Source organism: Narcine bancroftii, chromosome 2 (assembly GCF_036971445.1).
Source record: "Narcine bancroftii isolate sNarBan1 chromosome 2, sNarBan1.hap1, whole genome shotgun sequence".
NCBI lineage: Eukaryota > Metazoa > Chordata > Chondrichthyes > Torpediniformes > Narcinidae > Narcine > Narcine bancroftii.
The window spans coordinates 24,332,428-24,353,746 of NC_091470.1; the positions used below are offsets into that span (position 1 = coordinate 24,332,428).

The 21,319-nt window shown below is 42.2% G+C and overlaps 1 protein-coding gene across 14 annotated transcripts in view; it reads left to right on the forward strand.

Annotated features, from left to right (window-relative positions):
- Positions 1 to 21,319, forward strand: part of ccdc85ca (coiled-coil domain containing 85C, a) — a 253,447-nt gene that overhangs the window by 140,630 nt on the left and 91,498 nt on the right. The window lies entirely within an intron of this gene.

Genomic DNA, 21,319 nt, shown 5'->3' on the forward strand with positions numbered 1-21,319 from the left:
GGCATAGGGATTACTTAAAGTGGGATGTGAGTGGGAAGAAAAAAGGTTGAGGACCATTGTCAGAGCATTAGAGGGCTGGAAAATTAGGGAGAAGTGGGACCATGAAGGAGTTTGTTGCTAATCCACAAGGGTGATGGGCGAATGGAAATCGATACGAGTCAGGACTGGGGCAGCAGACTTTTGGATGTCCTCAATTTCATGGAGAGGAAAAGGAAAATAGAACGTTCAATGAGTGGCAGGCACCTCCTTTAATCCCTTTCTGCTTTACGAACAAGCTGCTCCTGTAGGACTCTATGCCTCTATCTATACCCAGGGGTCTCTAGAAAGCAGTTAGGTTCAGAAATCCCTGCAGGCTCTTTCCCTGTAACTCTCCCCATCCTTACCTCACAAACCAGATCCCAGATAGCTGAGACCAACTGCAACAGACAAGATTGGCTAATCAGCCATAACCTGGTAATGTGTCTTCTGCATTTTCAGGCAGTGCCTGTTATCCAGAAAGACTTGGTCTGTTGGAAATATATCAATGGCATTGAATGCAGTGGAGTGTCCTATAAGTGGATCAGCCATGTCTTGGCTCGATTTCTTTATCTCATGATCACTGATCTGTCAAAGCTACATATCTTTATAACCCACACTTCGTAGATCACCATTTTAGACTGATCGTTAGAGTGTAGTTAAATATTGATGTTAGTTGAATGGAAAATTTTGTATTGCAAGCATAATTTATTCAATGAGAGTTTTTAATCCTCTTTCTGATTTGCAGTTAAAAGCCACACTGGCATTCATGTCCAGAATATTCAAAGTGTGTGAAAAGTATTATTTGAATGCGCATTCTTTGATTAAATATTTTGGCGATTAAATCTTGGGCAAAGGTGTTATTCAATGAGGATGGGATTGTCCAAAGTCTAGCTGGCATTAAGATTAGTGGCTAATCTAACTGTTAATATAGAGCATAAAGCAAACATTCTTTAATTAAGTTGCCTGGGTTACTTGCTAGATACCCTTGAACTTATCCTTGCACATAAAAGCTTGCGATGTGATTGGAGCTGAGGGGTCCAAGTTATTTCCTCAGAGTTGCACAGCATGTTTTATACGGTTATTACCCACATAGCTGTAAAGTTTGGCCTGCAGTTGTAAATTAAAGTGGAAAAGTGAACGTGGCTCATTCTCAGGGCAACGCAGCAATGAGTGATCAGGAAAGGAATTCCACTCAAGGGGAGTCAGACTTACAAAAGGACATTCAACGAGGCTCTGTGACATCTAGCAAACTAGCACAGACGTTTCAAACATAAGAAATAGGACCGAGAGTTGGCCCTGTGGCATTTTAAGACTACTCTGCTACTGAGTAGTATTTTTTTAAAATTTTTTTATTTTTCACACTATGAACCATACTAACCAAAATACACATAAACATTTCCTTCTTGAATATACACAATGTCATTTTCTCCCCTTTTTCCCCCTCCCTTCCCTCCCTCCTTCACCCCCCCCTCCCCACCCACTCAATGTTCAACCTATATGATACATTAAACCCATTAAACAATGTCATCACACAATGAAAATAAACAAGAAATTTGCATCTTCTACTTTTACATACTGGGTAAGTTCATTTCATCTTCTTCTCCTTCTGTCATTTTAGGCGATGGAGGTCCGCGGTAGGACTTCTCTGTTGTGTTCCATGTACGGTTCCCAAGTTTGTTCGAATACTGTGATGTTATTTCTTAAATTATATGTTATTTTTTCCAATGGAATACATTTATTCATTTCTAAGTACCATTGCTGTATTCTCAGGCTATCTTCTAATTTCCAGGTTGACATAATACATTTTTTTGCTATAGCTAAGGCTATCAGTAGTATTAAGGCTGATTTGATCTTGGCCTCAAGGCGCCTTTCCCTCATAACCTTTGACCTCTCACCACACCCATCCCTCACCTTTTCATGGGAGTCCAAAAATCTGTCTATTTTTACCTTTACCTCCCCGCCTCTGTGGAAAAGAGAATTCCAAAGACCCATTGCCTTTTGAGGGAAGAAATTCCTCCTCATCTTAATCGTAATTGGACAACCCATATTTAGACATATATACGGAAACTCAGTGTGGTAACAGGCTCTTTTGGCCCATGAGCACATAGTGCTCCATTTCTCCCAATTGGCCTACAACCCCCGGTGTGTTTTGAACGGTGGATCGGAAACGGAGCCCCCGGAGGAAACCCATGCAGCACGAGGAGAATGTCTAAGCTCTTTACAGATAGCGTGGGTATTCGAACCCTGATCACTGGTGCTGTAACAACGTTGCACTAACCACTTCACTAACCATGCCTCCTCTATGTTGGAAATGCACCCCTCTCAAACTGGATATCCCATGAAAGGAGATGGAAACAACCTCACGATATAGAGACATACAGATGCTGGAACGCCGAGTGAACAAAGCAAAACTGCAGGGGCTCCATGGTCATCTCGAGAAATGTTCTCACCCAACTCATAGGTTGTCTCTCTGGATGTTGCCTGATCTGTTGGGTTCCTCCAGCTTCTCTTTGTTCACAAATTCTCTCAGAAGCTGATCTGCTTTAATAAGCCCAAGTCTTATTCTTCTAAGGTCTATTAAAGGTCCAAGTCATACTGTGCAGGACTGGCCCTTCAACCCAACTCATTCGTGTGAACCAGTGTGACATTCTAGGCTAATCCCATATGAATGCATTTGGTCCACTTCCTGAAACAAAATTTATTGTTGTAAACGTGTCTCAAAAATTGTTTAGCAGCAGCGCTACTTGTTACCCAATTGCTCTACATTAGATCTTCAAAAAAATTAGTGCAAAAGATACTTAGAAATTTAGAAATTTGACGGCAGAGGGGAGGAAGCTTTTATTTGTGACGTTGGCTGTTAGTCTTCAGGCTCCTGCACCTCTTTCCTGATGCTGGCAATGAAAAGAGGGCGTGTCGTGGGTGGTGAGGGTCCTTGAAGATAGAGACTGTTTTCTTGAGATATCGTCTCTTGTAATTGTCATTAATGGAGTGAAGATTGATGCCCCCGATGATGCTGGCCAGGCTCACAACTCTCTGTAGTCCTTTTCTGTCCTGTGCATTGGCACCTCTGCACCAGACAGTAATGCCTCCAGTCAGATCGCGCTCTCCACGGTACACATGTAGAGATTTGCGAGGGGCTTTGGTGGCACACCAAATATCCTCATGAAGTCCAGACTCTCCACCTATCTATCCAAATGCCCTTTGAGCATCAAAATTATGTCTGGTTCTACATTTTCTTCTTGCAACTTGTTCCAGATATGGACCGCCTTCTGAGTGAAAAAGTTAGCTCTTAAATCTCCTCTTCTCACTTTGAAGTCTTCAGCCTAGTTCTAGACTTGTCTACCCGTGGTGGTGGGGGTGGGGGGGGGGGAGAGGGGGGAGGAAAGACTGAGAATTCACTTTGGGCATGGTCCTCATGTTTTTGTAAACGTCTTTAAGGTCACCCCCTCAGTCTCCTACACTCGAGAGAATAAAGACCCAGTTTATTTTTAAAACTTCTCCCTATAACACAAGCCCTCTATCCTGGAAACATCCCGGTGAATTTCCTCTGCGTCCCTGTCAACTTAAAGCTTTCCTTCCTAATGCAGGGTGACATGTGAACTCACCAGCGCCTTGTGCAGCTGAATAACCAGGTCCCAACGTTTTTCATCTTCACCCAAGTCACCACTTGCAGGGATCTCTCCTCCTGTATCCTGAGGTCTCTTTTTTTCTACAATACTTTCCAGGGGCCTGCCATTTACTGTTTTAAGTCCTACCCTTTTTTTGCTCTTTAATACCAATTCCTTGTGAATGCCTTTGGTAAGTAACACCTTGTGAAGAAAATGACTTTGACAAACAGGTCTTGCGGAAAGCACTGACCCAATGGGGTCCACTTGTCTATCAAACTGATTGAAATGCACAAAAGACCTCACTGAAGAAGGGAAAGATTCTTATTCATTCATGCTGTCTCACCTGAGGGTTCCTCAGAATTCTTTCTTTGGCTTGGCTTCGCGGACGAAGATTTATGGAGGGGGTAAAAAGTCCACGTCAGCTGCAGGCTCGTTTGTGGCTGACCAGTCCGATGCGGGACAGGCAGACACGATTGCAGCGGTTGCAAGGGAAAATTGGTTGGTTGGGTTTGGGTGTTGGGTTTTTCCTCCTTTGCCTTTTGTCAGTGAGGTGGGCTCTGCGGTCTTCTTCAAAGGAGGCTGCTGCCCGCCAAATTGTGAGGCACCAAGATGCACGGTTTGAGGCGTTATCAGCCCACTGGCGGTGGTCAATGTGGCAGGCACCAAGAGATTTCTTTAGGCAGTCCTTGTACCTTTTCTTTGGTGCACCTCTGTCACGGTGGCCAGTGGAGAGCTCGCCATATAATACGATCTTGGGAAGGCGATGGTCCTCCATTCTGGAGACGTGACCCATCCAGCGCAGCTGGATCTTCAGCAGCGTGGACTCGATGCTGTCGACCTCTGCCATCTCGAGTACCTCGACGTTAGGGGTGTGAGCGCTCCAATGGATGTTGAGGATGGAGCGGAGACAACGCTGGTGGAAGCGTTCTAGGAGCCGTAGGTGGTGCCGGTAGAGTTCACAGAATAGTTCACAGCTAATTAACAGAGTGTTTTTGAACCTCTGGTAATGAAGGAACAATACAGTCAATTTGCCCACTGGAAGTTCTTCTTCCAAATTGCTGTGTGAAACGTGATAAGCTCTGCAAAACTGATCAGAATCAGGGTTATTGTCTTGAAAATGTGTCAAGAAATTTGTATTGTGCAGAGCAAGGAGCAAAATTACTATAAATTGCAATTCCATAAATACAAGATTTAAAAATAAATAACTAGCCCCCCCCCCCCCCCCCAAAAGAGAAAGGTGAAACTGTACAGGATCAGACATTCCTTGAGTGTTTCTGGGATATGTTTTATTAGCCTGGTTCTGAAGCAGGTTTTTAAATGTGCTTCCACAAAGGCCAAAGAGTGTTTCAGACATCCTGAAATCCAGATGTCCCCAAGTGCAGGAAGACCCTCTAAAAATACCATTCTCCTTTTGCTGCTTGTTCCCATTGTCCCAGCACCTATAATTTGTCAATAAGGAACTTCAGGCATTTGCCAGTGTGTTTGGGTGACAAACTTGTCATGTTTGCCGGAAAGATTTGCAAAGAAAAACGAAGTAATCAATATCCTTTTTTTAAAAAAAAATCCAATTATTTTGCTACGATTGCTTCTTTGTGTTGTTTGAATGGGAGATTCTGGCAGAAATGTCTGGAGCAGACATTTGATGCGATGGGTCAGGTTATTGGCTCAATACTTGCTACACTGAGCAGGGATTATGGTTTCTTGCTTCATTGCCGCTGGTAGGTATAGATTTCACCTTTCTCTCACATGTCTGCCAATCACCTGACATGCAGACAAAGAAACACAGTGACTTTATCTGCCTGCGTTCTGACCTATACTGCAATAGGAAGGAAGCAATTCTGGTGGTGAAGTGTTAGTCCTCTTCAGCCAGTATTATGGGCCAGTGTCAAAGGATGATATGACTTAGTCAAACGAACAGTGACCTGAACTTTTTCCAAAGCTGTTAATGACCTCTGCCAAACCCCTAAATAGAGTGAAATTTTAGGAGCGAATTATTGAAGCCTTGTTCTTCAGTACATGCTGGAGCTCATTTTATATTAACTAGCCATGTCGTAACCTGACACAGTTGCTTGAGGCAAAGGGAACAAAAGCACAGTCGTTGAACTAATGATTGAGCTGCCGGAGTCCAGGACCATTGCTTTTGAGGCATGAATTCGAATCCCATCATGGCAGCCAGGAAATTTAAATCAAAATCATTGATAAATTCAGGATTAAAAAAAACTACTAATGATCTGACCTAAAACCTCGGTTTTTATAAATTATTGGGATGTGGCTATCACTTCAGTTGACCGTATTTATGGTCTGAGGCCGCATATAGGCCAGATAAGGGAGTAGAGCAGGTGCTGGAATCTAAAGGCAACTACAAACTACTGGAGGAGCTCTATAGGCCAGGAAACATTGGTGGAGGGAAGCGGACACTAACAATTTAAACCCTGCTTCATGACTGAGAGAGGGGGGGGAGGGGTCGGTAGGTGATAGCAGTTCAAGGCTAATGGACAGATGGAGCAGTGCCTTTGAAGTAAAACACACACAGAAATGCTGGAGGAACTCAGCAGGTCTTGCAGTGTTCATAAGGGGTAAAAATATATTACAGACGTTTTGGGCCTGAGCCCCTTCTGAAGCCATCCTAAAGTTAAGAGCTTGTGGGATTGGTGACGGAGGGTCAATTAACCTGGATAGAGAATTGGCTAACAGTTAAACGATGCAGTGTGATACACAAGTCAATTTTAGGTAGGGTGTCCGGGCAGCCTGGAGATAAGGGAGCTCAGGCATTATTGCACCAACTGGGAATATTATGCACACTCTATCTGGTGGCACTAGCCTGAGGCGTGCCTCAAAGCACATGCATTTGTCTGGAGGCAATGCACAGCATGGCACCACAAACCCAATCGGAAGATAAAGTCAGCTCTTGTTGTTTAGTAGGAAAGTAGGGCTGAGATGGTGGAGGGAGGATAAGAATTTTACAGCCGCGTCATCAGAAAGGACGTTTTGTGTGTGTGTGTGCGCGTGCACGTGTGTGTCTGTGCACATGTGTGTGTGGGTGTGCGCGCGCACGTGTTTGTGTGGGTGTGCGTGCGCGCGTGTGTGTTTGTATGTGCGTGTGTGTGTGTGCGTGCGCACGTGTGTCTGTGCGCGTGTGTGTGCACGTGTGCGCACTTGTGTGTTTATGTGTGTGTGTGTGTGTGTGTGTGTGTGTGTGTGTGTGTGTGTGTGTGTGTGTGTGTGTTTGTGTGTGTCTGTGCATACTATCATTGAAAATGCTTGCATTATTTTCCATTCTATGGTTCAGCTGGATTACTTTATCTCCCTTTCACTTTTGAATCAAGTGACAACATTTAAACTATTTTCACAATACCAAGACATGAAACACGTATTGATACACATAGTGTCAGATGACAATTTGTGAAAATGACAGGTTCCCTCTACATATCTTCCGAACACCTAATGCTTCCACCATTTTAGCAGCAGACTTTATTTAACCTAAAGTGTTATTTTTCGTCAAATTACTTTGCAGTGGATTCTACATTGATCAATGGAAACTTATTGGTGACAAAAATCAAATAGCTGCAGCACAGTAAATTGGACCAAAGGTTCCAGATAAAAATAAATGAAGATTGATGGGAAAGGAAAAGTTTTCTATTGATTTAGTATCCCAGGCACCAAGGATTTGAGGTGTAGGAAATCAAACCTTAGCAAAGGGCTCAGGCCTGAAACATTGGTTACCCTTTACTTCCTAGAAAGCCTGTGCGACCTGCTGAGATCTCCAGCACTTCTGGGCATTGCCACCCCCCGCCGACCCCAGTATCTCCTCCTTGCCTCTCGACTTCCTTGTTTTGACTGAGGCGTGGGAAGATCCAGGTCAGGGCTTCCTCCAACCATTGCCTCCTACTTTTGGAAGTGAGGACAAAGTTCAACCATCATCTGGAAACTTGGATAGTTTTTGTCCAAAATTCATTACATTCATATAATGCTCAAAGCAAAACATTAGGTAAATACTGAAAGCATCTTAGGAATTCCTGCTTAATGATTTTAAATGTGTTTTTTGGAAACCTGCCAGTTTTTGTTCAGAAGTGCACGTGCATTGAGAATCAGTTTGTGTCAAGTTTGTCAATCTTGGAACCTGTGAGCAATCAATGGCCACTGACTGTGTGAAATCAGTCTCCTGTTTCTCTTTCATTTTTATTAACCTTGAAATTCCACATCGAAAAATACAGAGTAAGTTAAAAGTCAAAAGGATACATTACACTTAAATCATATAATTTGATCCAAGATACTCCACATTCTCAATCAAAAAAATTACTACATTGTATTACTATTTTAGTATAAAAACAAATCTAAACCCACTACCAAAAACGAAGCTGTTTGGCCAAAAAAAAGGAAGGCAGAATTCTTATTGGAGTAATAAATTACCTTATTAGTTACCACTTCTACCTTCATATCAAATCAAAGACTATGAAAGTAATTCAAGAAGGGTCCCCACAGCGTTTGAAAATTTGAATTCAAATCGAAAACTGAGCATCTAAGTTTAAACATGACATAATGTCAAATGGCCATTGAGCACGAGTAGGCGGAGCACCTCCGTCTGAGCAATACTGCCCACTTAACGATGAGAAATAAAAGCTAGTACATGCAAATCAGATGCCATTAAAGTTGTGCCATTCTCTCCAACAATACCAAATAAGACAGTTAACGGATTAGGTTTAAACTTAGCTTTAAAGAGTACAGAGAAAGTTTGAAATACTTCATTCCAGTATTTCTCAAGACTCTGACATGTCCAAAACATGAATTAATGAAGCATCTCCCTTGTTGCATATATCACAACGAGGAGACACATCCGCATAAAAATGAGACACTTTGAGCCTTATGGACTACTTTAAATCGTAGGAGAGAGTGGCAGGCACATAAAGAAGAGGTATTAACTAATTTGAAAATTACATTGCAAGTTTCTTCAAAATTTAAAAGCTGTAGGTCTTGTTCCCAGGCTTTAAAAATTTTTTTATCTGAGGGCCTCTCTTATTTCCAACATAATAAATGTTAAATATTGAACCATTAAAAAAAAGGTTGTAAGTTAAAAATTACATCAATTAAATTGTCATCAGATCTCTTAGGAAATGCATGTAGTTGAGATCACAAAAATTCTCTAATATGCAGATAAAGAAAAAATGAGTATTGGTTGTTCAAAGAAGTTGGACTCCCCTTGACAAGTAAATCTTTAAAACACAATGCCTAATCTGTACCATTCTTTAAAAGTTATGTCAATCATGGAAGGTTTAAAGATATAATTAGAAAAAAAAAATTAGGAATATAAAGAGAAAATTTCATTAAACCAAAATGTTTTCTAAATTGTATCCATATCCTCAAAATATGTTTAACCACTGGATTATTAGTTAATTTATTTCAAGATGTAGGAAGTGAGGATTCAAGAAGGGAAATAAAAGAAAATTTGGTAACAGAATTAGATTCCAATGAGACTCGTATTGGACAGTCTTCACAGCTAATATAATATGACCAAAGTGTAATATTTTGCATATTGACTGCCCAGTAATAGAACCTAAAGTTTGGTAAGGCTAAACCTCCATTCTTTTAAAGTTTTTGTAAATTTTTTTTAGGTGCGGATGTTTTGCAGGACAAAAGAGTTCATGCCTTCAGTATTTTTTTAAAAAGTACTGTACATCATGATTAGTGTTGTGACAATTATGTTCAAACGTATAAAAAGATAAGATTGAGTCAAGGGAATTTTAAAAAAAGTCAGGAATAAAAACGGGTAAACCTGAAAAAGGTATATAAATTTAGGTAATATATTCATTTTAATAGAGTTGATTTGACCAACCAACGATAAAGAAAGGGGCGACCAGTTTGATTATGCCCCTCTCATGCGTTTGATTAAAGTGAGAAAAATTTCTTTGAAAAATTTTTTTTGGTTTTTTTAGTAATTGATTTCTTACAATTTTAAAAGGAAGGTTAATATTTATCAGTGCCAAATTTTTCAAAGGAAAAAGTTCAGACTTATGTAGATATATCCTGAAAATTGAATAAAATGAGAAAATAAAGAAAGCGATTAGAAATCCAAAGCAATAAATTGTCAGCATAAAGTGAAACTTTGTTGGCTGTGCCCTTCCTTAAAATGCCAGTAATATCATTTGATTCTTGAAAATTGAAAGCGAAGGGTTCTAAAGCCAAGTCAGAAAGCAATGGACTTATAAGGGCATCCTTGCCTGGTTCCAAGCTGAAGTTTAAATGGTTTAGAAATCTGAAAATTAGTAAGAACTTGAACAGAGGGTGATAAATATAGTAATTTAATCCATTGAATAAAGCCAGACCCAAAATTACATTTTTCTAAAGTCTTAAATAAATAATTCCATTCTACCTGATCAAAGGCCTTCTCTGCATCTAGAGATATCACACATTTCAAAACCTCCTTAGAAGGTGAATATATAATATTTAGTAAACAGCATATATTGAAATGAGAATGCTGATTTTTGATAAATCCAGTGTGATCATCAGTTATAATAAATGGTAAAATATTTTCAAATCTATGAGCCAACACTTTAGATAGAATTTGAGTAAAGAAATTGACCTGTATAAAGGGCAGTCGCCTGGATTTTTGTTTACGAATTAGCAATATAGAGGCCGCATCAAAAAACTGTGGCAACTTGGTCAAGTTTTAAAAAATCAGAAAGAACAGAACATAAATAAGGTGTAAGTTGTGAGGGAAAAGCCATAACATTCTCCAATAAATCCATCAGGACCTGGTGACTTCCCAGTATGTAGTGAATGTATAGCCTCAATAATTTCTTCACAGGAAATCAGATGATCCAATTGCTTATAAATTATAATAATTATAATACAGGAATATTCAATTTATCAAAACACTTATTCATTACAATATTTTCATTAGGAGAATCGAACTATCCAGTTCAGAATAAAATTCTTTAAAGATTTTGGAATCAAAGTCAACTTTTTCTTGGAAGCTGTTTTGGCTTTGCAGAAAAATCTCCCATTTTTGGTTATCTCATTTTTAACACCTGTTCAATATAACTGGAATTAGCTCTTTACTTATAAGCCTTTTATTTTTTTTAAGTAATTAAAATGAGTCAAACTAGCAATTTATTTAGTTTTAACATTAGAATCACCCTGTAAAATGAAATAAGATTTATGCTTATGTTAAAAAGTTGAAGGTCCCAATTATATTTCTGCAAGAAACACATATACGCAAAAATTAAAACACACATGCAGTTTCACTCTTCATTTCAGGCTAAACCACAGGATTTATAGATCACAGACTTCCCTTTGTTCAACACAGTGTTGTCTCCGACACACATGGTCGTTTTGTTATTGTGACAGGGAAATTGTACAACAAATTGGTGGTATTCGCTAATGTTTATGCTCCAAATGTGGATGACGTTTTTAAATTTTTTGCTTGATTTGAGTCTTTATTCATTAGTGATGGGAGGAGACTTTAACTGCGGGTTAAATCCAGTCATAGATTGTTCGTCTGATACTCCAGCCACTTTGAATAAATCAGCATTATTCATTCAATCTTTTTTTTAATGAAAATGTGGTATTGGTGACTGGCATTTTTTTCATCCAGAAGACAGTTCGCCATTAATACTCACGGATTGACTATTTCTTTTTATTGATAGTCAAATGATCGCAATAATTTGTTCTTGTGAATACAAAAATATAGTTAGTTCTGAACATGCTCCCATGTTACTATCTTTAAATTTTCCTGGTCTTCCTGAAATAAACAGACACTGAAGCAGGAGTCCTTGTAGTGGGAGTCTATTAATTGTTCTCATCTGCAAGGTTTCACCCATGTGCTGGATACATCCCAGGATTTTGAGCATTGCAGGTGGAAACATATAAGGGCAGCAAATAATTCAAATATTGTTGGCAGCAGTGTGCTTTGGGAAGTTAAATCAAGTTTATTGCCATCTGTTGCAGCGTTCCACAGTCCTCAGTGCAAAACACGCAGACGCACAACTAGACACATCACACATGCAGGCAAATAATATCCAATACACAGGACAAGTATATATACAAATAAATTTATAAATATTGTTTCATGAATATGATAGCCTCGGATGGTTAGTTCCTTTAGTTGTTCAGCATTCTCTCAGCCTGGTGGTGCTCACTCTGATCCTCCTGCATCTCTTTCCCAACGGGAGCAGCTGAAAGATGCTGGCTTGCTGCAAGCTGGAAGGGATCTTCAAGGATTTCACGTGCCCTCTTCAGATAATTATTCTGCTAGATCACGTCGATGGCGAGGAGGGAGATTCCAGTGATCCCCTCTGCCACTCTATTATGGTCCTGTGCATTGACCTTCGATCCATTTCTCTGCAGCAACCACACCACACAGTGATGCAGTGTGGATCCTGATGATATTAAGGGCTCTATCTTCTTCTACTTGTTTGATGGAAAATCAAAGAAAATGCTGAAGACTGAATCCTGATCTCCTTACATCCTTGTGACATTCCACCTCCATGCACGCTGCGATCACATAGACAGCTGGAGCAAGTCCTTTAATCTTGCTAAGAGTGCAAGATCCTGCTGTTGTCTCATGCACAATAGAACTTTACAGTGGTGACATCCAAAGAATGATGTATTAGCTGGCCATGCATTTAATATTCAATTCCTTGTACTGAAGAATTTAAAAGCAAATCACTCTTTTACATGAAAATAGCAGTATAAATGTTTCTAGTGGTTTGAAAAAAAATCAGGAGCTGAATCAGAAAAGGCACTGTGTAGTGTGTGTGTGTGTGTGTGTGTGTGTGTGTGTGTGTGTGTGTGTGTGTGTGTGTGTGTGTGTGTGTGTGTGTGTGTGTGTGTGTGTGCGTGTGCATGCGTGTGCGTGCATGTGTGTGTGTGTGTAATGTGGTGTGTGTGTAATGTATGTGTGTGTGTAATGTATATGTGGTGTGCGTATATAATGTGTGTGTGGTGTATATGTGCCATCTCGAGTACCTCGACGTTAGGGGTGTGAGCGCTCCAATGGATGTTGAGGATGGAGCGGAGACAACGCTGGTGGAAACGCTGGTCCACGCTGCTGAAGATCCAGCTGCGCTGGATGGGTCACGTCTCCAGAATGGAGGACCATCGCCTTCCCAAGATCGTATTATATGGCGAGCTCTCCACTGGCCACCGTGACAGAGGTGCACCAAAGAAAAGGTACAAGGACTGCCTAAAGAAATCTCTTGGTGCCTGCCACATTGACCACCGCCAGTGGGCTGATAACGCCTCAAACCGTGCATCTTGGCGCCTCACAGTTTGGCGGGCAGCAGCCTCCTTTGAAGAAGACCGCAGAGCCCACCTCACTGACAAAAGGCAAAGGAGGAAAAACCCAACACCCAACCCCAACCAACCAATTTTCCCTTGCAACCGCTGCAATCGTGTCTGCCTGTCCCGCATCGGACTGGTCAGCCACAAACGAGCCTGCAGCTGACGTGGACTTTTTTACCCCCTCCATAAATCTTCGTCCGCGAAGCCAAGCCAAAGAGATATGTAATGTGTGTGTGGTGTATGTGTAATGTGTGTGTGCATGGTGTGTGTGTGTAATGTGTGTATGTGTGTGTGGTGTGTGTAATGTGTGTGTATAATGTGTGGTATGTGTGTAATGTGTGTGTGTGTAATATGTGTTTGAAAAGAGGGTTGGTGCAGGACGCAGCCTTGCTTCATGCCATTGTTAATGGAGAAGGGTTCGGAGAGCTCATTGCTGTATCTGACCCGACCTTGTTGGTTTTCGTGCAGCACGATGCTGAACCAAGCCATGAAAGACCTCAACAATGAAGACGCTGTTTACATCCGGTACCGCACGGATGGCAGTCTCTTCAATCTGAGGCGCCTGCAAGCTCACACCAAGACACAAGAGCAACTTGTCCGTGAACTACTCTTTGCAGACGATGCCGCTTTAGTTGCCCATTCAGAGCCAGCTCTTCAGCGCTTGACGTCCTGCTTTGCGGAAACTGCCAAAGTGTTTGGCCTGGAAGTCAGCCTGAAGAAATCTGAGGTCCTCCATCAGCCAGCTCCCCACCATGACTACCAGCCCCCCCACATCTCCATCAGGCACACAAAACTCAAAACGGTCAACCAGTTTACCTACCTCGGCTGCACCATTTCATCGGATGCAAGGATCGACAATGAGATAGACAACAGACTCGCCAAGGCAAATAGCGCCTTTGGAAGACTACACAAAAGAGTCTGGAAAAACAACCAACTGAAAAACCTCACAAAGATTAGCGTATACAGAGCCGTTGTCATACCCACACTCCTGTTCGGCTCCGAATCATGGGTTCTTTACCGGCATCACCGACGGCTCCTAGAACGCTTCCACCAGCGTTGTCTCCACTCCATCCTCAACATTCATTGGAGCGACTTCATCTCCAACATCGAAGTACTCGAGATGGCAGAGGCCGACAGCATCGAATCCACACTGCTGAAGATCAAACTGCACTGGGTAGGTCACGTCTCCAGAATGGAGGATCATCGCCTTCCCAAGATCATGTTATATGGCGAGCTCTCCGCTGGCCACCGAGACAGAGGTGCACCAAAAAAGAGGTACAAGGACTGCCTAAAGAAAGCTCTTGGTGCCTGCCACATTGACCATCGCCAGTGGGCTGATATCGCCTCAAACCGTGCATCTTGGCGCCTCATAGTTCGGCGGGCAGCAACCTCCTTTGAAGAAGACCGCAGAGCCCACCTCACTGACAAAAGACAAAGGAGGAAAAACCCAACACCCAACCCCAACAAACCAATTTTCCCTTGCAACCGCTACAACCGTGTCTGCCTGTCCCGCATCGGACTTGTCAGCCACAAACGAGCCTGCAGCTGACGTGGACATTACCCCTCCATAAATCTTCGTCCGCGAAGCCAAGCCAAAGAAAAGAAGAGTAATGTGTGTGTGTGTGTGTGTGTGTGTGTGTAATGTGTGTATGTGTGTGTGTAATGTGTGGTGTGTGTGTGTGTGTGTATGTGTGTGCATGCACACCATTATGAAAATGGTAGCCTTATTTTTCACTGTGCTCTATCTCCTTTCTCGCTCTAATACTGTGACAGTGGTATTCCCAGAAGAATTGTGATGACTAACTAATTTTTATCCATCAATCACTCATGCATGGATTTTTGCTAGGGAATATTTTTTTTCATCAGGAATTGCAGTAATCTCCACATGGGTTTAAGCAGGCCCTTTTTTCCCTACCCTTCTATCCAAATCATTGATTGATGAAGTGGCATCATTATTCATTCTGTATTGCTTGCCAGTGAAATGGCATAGCTCCTTTAAGACTCTTAATGCTTTAAGCCACCCTGTAACAAACTGAGCCTGAAGGGATTTTATTTAATATTGCCTGAGGAACAAATAGTCTAGCAATTGGATCTATTTGCACATGCCTTTTCAATTCACTGATTGCTCAAGTGAGTTGTTTTGTCAGGCCAGGTCGTGGGTGAAATCAAACTGTCATGATTCACCTTAGCAGGACTGATGGATTGACAAGTTAGTCCTGATGTCACAGGCCACACATCACATGTTTACCCCACTGTGGGCAGAGACCAGAGCTCTTCTGGACCACATGGATTTTGTTGATCACTTCATAGAACCATAGAACATTACAGCACAGAAACAGGCCTTTTGGCCCTTCTTGTCTGGGCTGAACTACCTTTCTGCCTAGTCTCAATGACCTCCACCCAGTCCATATCCCTCCATACCTGCCAAAGTTTTTCTTATATGTCAGAATTGACCCTGCATTTACCAATTCCGCTTTCAGCTCATTCCACACTCCACCGTTCTCTGGGTAAAGTTCCCCCAAATGCTCCCTTTAAACTTTGCCCTTTTCACCCTTAAACAATGGTTTTTATCTCTCCTCACCTCAGTGGAAAAAGCTTGCTTGCATTCATAATTTTCCATACCTCCATCAGATCTCTCCTCATTCTTCTGCGCTCCAGGGAATAAAGTCCCAACCTGTTTAACTTTTTCCTGTAAGTCAGTTCTCCGCTCTGGTAACACTCCTCTTTCTTCTTTCAATGTTATTCATATCACTAGGGGATAAGACATCAGTGAAACAGCCTTCACTTCACTGTGATGAAACCCACGCCCTTCACACCACCTCAGCTTTCACCGGTTGGCAGAATGGTCGGTGCTCCCTCCATCCATTGGATCCTTTGCTGTTATCACCGACCCGCTTGATCAGCTGGCACCTCGTGGTGGTCTTGTGGCATGGGAGGGGCTCATGGGTAGGGGGGTCAGGAGAGGATTTGCTCAAACTCACAAGTGATCGCCTCTTCTCTCATTGCTGCATTTCGCCCATCCCCAGGGCAGGATTTTTTTCCTTTTCTTGTACTATGGCTGCCAATGACAGATTTATCTCAGTTCGGGCTCGCTTCCCAAAGATCAACATAACAATGATGTATTCGAGCTCTGGATAGAGCTGCCAGTTTGGGAACTGATGAGATCCCATTCTACTCCATGAGTCTGGCTGCTCAACACAAGAATGTTACATAAAATATTAGACATAAGACATCAATTCCACCCTGCCATTCCATCAACCCCACTCCATATTCAATGTTTCACCCCCCCCCCCCCCCCACAGTGCCTTCTAAACTCCACTGAGTACAGTCCCAGAGCCATCAAATACTCCTCAGCCAGATGGTGGTAAATCTGTGGAATTTGTTATCACAGGCAATAGTGAAGCCATGGTGTAGTTAAGGCAGAGACGATCATCTGAGGAGCATTTGACATATCTTGACCTGTAATCTTTGAAATTTAAAAGAATGAGGTGGAATCTCATTTAAATATTTTGAATGTTGTAAGGTGTGGATGTAGAAAAGTTGTTTCCCATGGTGGAAGAGTTTCAAACAAGAGGGCCCAACTTTAGGATTGAAGGGCACCTGCTTACAACAGAGGTGCTTAGGAATTTCTTCGACCAGAGGGTGGTAAATCTCTGGAATTTCTTTTATCACAGACGGTTGAGGAGGCCAGGTCATTCAGAGATTGATAGGTTCGTGATTAGCCAGGATTATGGGGAGAAGACCAGGGAGTAGGGCTGAGTGGAAAAATGGATCAGCTTATAATTCAATGATGGAGCAGATTCGATGGGCTGCATAGCGTATTTATGCTTATGGTCTTATATGGTAACCCTACGATATTTCCTCAATTCGCAAATTGTCGATGACATTTCAGTGGATGCTAACAAAGCTCACATGTAAGCTCAATCCAATTTCAAGGCTATTGAAGTGATCATCAAGATTTGAGAAAGATAAAGGTCCTGAAAAGAGAGCCAACTCCTGGGCATTCTATGTCTAATGGATCACCTCAGTGATGCAATAGCAACTCTGTGGCTACACTGATCCTCCAACACCTCCTTGGTCCGTTTCCGGCTCGCTGATCATTTAAATGGCACAGTGACTGTTTCGGTTGGAAACACTGAAGGCGGCAAGGGGCTTCCACAAGTGTTTGCTGCCCATTAATGTCTCCTGGGGCCTCGGGGAGGAGGTAAAACAGCATTCTGATCAAAAGGTGGATTGCATTAAATTTTAATGACACACATAACTTGGTCTATATCAAGTTACACTCTCCTCCCACCCCTATCCTGCCCCAATTTATCTTGTGATGTATCGTTGCCTTGTGACAGTAAGGAAACAGACTGAGATTTGTGTAAATCCCTTTGAAAAATACTTTTCCTCAGAGGCGTTGGCAGTGGTTGCGTTGCCTCCTTTCTAACTCCATGTAGATACACACTGAACGGAATCCCTTACACATGCCATAGTTAACTAGCAGTCGATTCTTGCACCGTGGTCATGTTTGGCATGAGACTATAGTTCTCACTGCATTTTTCGCATGGTCTAGGTTCAAGAAAGGATTATTCTCAAAAGCCATCATCCTCTAGAACCTTCCAAGTTACACTATTCATGGACTCTTCCAAAGTCACAAAAAAAGACTGCACTATTTTAATGCCACTTTTTTACTTGCACGATGGTAACTGAATATTTACGACCTTTCGTTTGTATCTACTATCTACAGTATTTCTATCTGGTTATTTAATCTATACTATTGTAGTTTTCCTTTTAACAAAGTACCTGTTTGGCTGCAGCAAGAAAGAATTTTGGTGCATATGTACAATGTATATGACAATGAACTCCTTAACCTTCTCATCCCAATTTAGTTCCTCAACAAATTCATCGGGAACTCAGCTGGCCAGATCATGACGGGTTCCAGTCACCCACCTGAGCTTATTGACTTGCGTGGCTTGATTTTAAAATGCTCATCCTGTTTGTAAATCTTTTTGGTTTCCCAATCCTGTCAATAACCTCTCCCAGCTCAGCTGGCCTCCAAGGCACTGTGCTCCTCCTTCTCTGAAATCTTGCACATGTGGGATTGGAATTGCAACACCAGTGGGAGTTGAGATTTCTATCACCAAGGCTCTCAGCTCCAGAATTACTTTCTCATCCTCACAGCCTCTCCACCTGCCTTTCTTCAATTAAAACATTCTTTAAAAACCTACCTGTGTCATCAGGTTTTTTTTATTCCTTTGGCATTTTATCTCCTTAATATGATTCGGTGACCAATTTTGTTTGACAGAACTCCCATGAAACATGCAGGGGCATTTTAACATTCTATAAACCCCACAGCAACACAAGTTCTTGCAAGACCTCCCCTGATAGTTTCCTTTCCTTGAAATGAAGCTGTAAATCCAGCACAATGTCATCAGGTTTGATTGGCACTTTTGCATCCCTCTTTATGTAGAGCAAAGGAAATAAGTACCGGTAGGTTACAAGAGGTAACCTGACAGGCATTTTATCCGTGCACAGTGAGGGGGGGGGGGGGGGGGGGGGGTGACCACGTGCGTGCCGGACCACATGACAGTGATAAGTTCATTTAAAAAAACTGGTTGGATTTTTGCAATAATCCGACAGCTGTCCTGGTGATTTTATCAAATGCAAGCTCATAGACTACTAATTTGCTTCTAGTGAGATTTCAACTCAAAACCTCTGAATTTCTCACCCTGATCACAATCACCATGGTTCCTTTCATCTTATCACTTTTAAAGAATGGGCTCTCCAATCAAATTTGTCAGTCAACAGAATTTGTTTCAGTGGGATGTAGGGTAATGAGTTTATTGTCATACATCTGAGTACACCTTACATACACCAAAGTACTCACTTGCTGCAGTGTAAGATAAACCAGCTACAATAGTGTACATTAAGTTACCGCAGTACAAAAAAAGACGCTAACTATACAGTAGAACTCTGGTATCTGCCACTACGGGAATTGGTCAATGCCAGATAAGTGAATTTTCTGGTTGCTTGAGATTGCATGTTGCGTAATTGGAGGACTAACAGCAAGGCGTGCCCGTTTTAAGTGTCCTTTTTTTAACCGATTTACTTTCCGTGATTTTTTTTTCCAGTGGCTTGAGGCTACCAGTTGCTCCAATTCTGGATAACAAGGGTTTTCTTGTCAATTATAGATGGTAAATATTCACAGTTACAGGTAGCGCAAGAAAAAAAGTGATATTTCAGCAGCGCGAACCGATCTTTCTGTGGTCCTGGAGTAATTTAAGTTTGGGTCGTAAGGGGAGGTTCAAGAATCTGACAGCTGTTGGAAATACGAAGCTGGTCTTCAGGCTTCTGTACCTTCTCCGTAATGGCAGCAGCAAGAAGTGCACGGTTAGCGTAGCAGTTAGGCCCACGCTGTTACACTGCCAGCGACGGGGACTGGGGTCTGAATCCTGCGCTGCCTGTAAGGAATTTGCACATCCTCCCATGTCTGCGTGGGTGCTCCAGTCTCCTCCCACCATTCAAAACTTACCAGGGACGTAGGTCAATTGGGTGTAATTGGGTGGCACGGGCTCGTGGGCTGTTCCTGTGCTGGATGTCTAAGTTAATTTTTTTTAAATTGAGAGGAAACATTTTGGAATTTATTTTTTGGCGTTGTTGGCATTTATTGCTGATCCCTCATTGTGCTCGTAAAAGTTGTGCATCCCCTTGAACTCCTATAGTTCTATTGAAGAATTGGTAGCAGTATAGGGGCAGAGAGCATTTGTAAGTTCTCTCCACCTCTGAGTGGAAGTGATCAGGACATACCTGGTAACAGATTAACAACACCCAGGAGATTTCCATTCCACCATCTAGGTCAACTCAGAATTCAGAGTCAATTGCAGGTTGACAGTTGTGCAGCTCCTGTGGGAATTTAAGAAGGAGGCAAAACTCATTCCCATATCCAGAGGTAGGTGACAGGTGGAGTTGCCAAACTGTTTTGTTGAGATGCTTATTCAGGAAAGAGATCATAAATAAGGAGTTCAAAGTCAAAACAGGCAGGCAAAGCAGGTTTCTCATTCTAAACCATCAACCCCTTCAAGGCTTTACTGTCTCACCATGAATGCAGTTTTTTTTTGTCAAGGCCGATGGCTAGTTGCCAAGAACTGTGGTGAAAACAAAACAAATCTCTTTTTACCTCTCAGAGATAAATGGCTGGTAAACAAGAGAACCTGCCGATGCTGTGGTCTAGTGCCCTGGACAAAACTGCTGGTGGAACTCAGGAGGTCCTGTAGCATCCATAAGAAGTAAAAAGGCAGTTGACCTTTCATCCCGAATCCTGTAGGAGGGCTCATGCCCGAAGTGTCGACTGCTTTCTACTTCCTCTGCATGCTGAGTTCCTCCAGAACTTTTGTGTACTGCTTTGGTATAAAGTGCACACCTAGTCCTCTTTAAAAAGTTCAGTGCGATCAATCAAAAGGAGATAAAGTCTTGAATTTATACAGTAACCTCAAGGTATCCTGAGGCATTTAGGCAACCAACTGCAGGCACTCTTGCTAAGCAGGAGACATGACAGTTTCTTCCAAGAGTGATCTGTTCAGGTTTTGCCAGTTTTTCTTCATGTCTCAATATCCTTCAACACCACGGACCCGCCTCGTGGTTCTGTACTTCCCTTACTTCAGTTACCCTCTTCATTGAAAATAACAGGGCATGTACAGGGCATGTCCGACTTCCGATGCCCCAGCATTGGCAGCCACTCCTTAGTTGCCTCATCCCTGAACTTTGGAATCCCTTTTCTTGTGCACTCTTGGTGTTTGGTCTTTTAAGATGATTCATCTTGCGTAAGTCACCAACTTGTCTGAATGATCTCTTTCTTGGCATAGCACCCAGTTCTTAGAGCTTAGAACCACTTCCTCCCACCTCTCCTCTCTTCACCATGACCACCACCCCAACCCCATATCTTTTATTATTTTGCCTGTTTTTTTTTTACATACAGTAAAACCCCTGTTCATGGAATTCAAGAAACTGGAAAAAAAATCATGGAAAATAAATAGGTAAAAAAATACTGAAATTTATTATTGGCATGTCTCGCCATTAGTTCGCCAATCACGCAACATGCAGTCTCAAGCAACCAAAATATTCACTTATCCGGCATCTACTAATGCCATAGGTGCTGGATACCAGGAATTTTTACTGTACCCAACCAAGGGCCCAAGCCTGCAACAGTGGTTAGTTACCCAATGGATCCTGCGTGACCTGCTGGGTTTCTCCGGCACGTTTATATTTTGCACTCGACCCCAGCATCTGCACATGAAGCAGGGTATTTTTTTGCAGGAAGTACATTGTACTCATGCATATGACAATAAATTCTCAACTCAAAGTCATTACGTTGTTTGAAAGGAGGCCATTCAAAACATTGGGTCTGTGCCGATTTTTTGTGAAGTAATCTC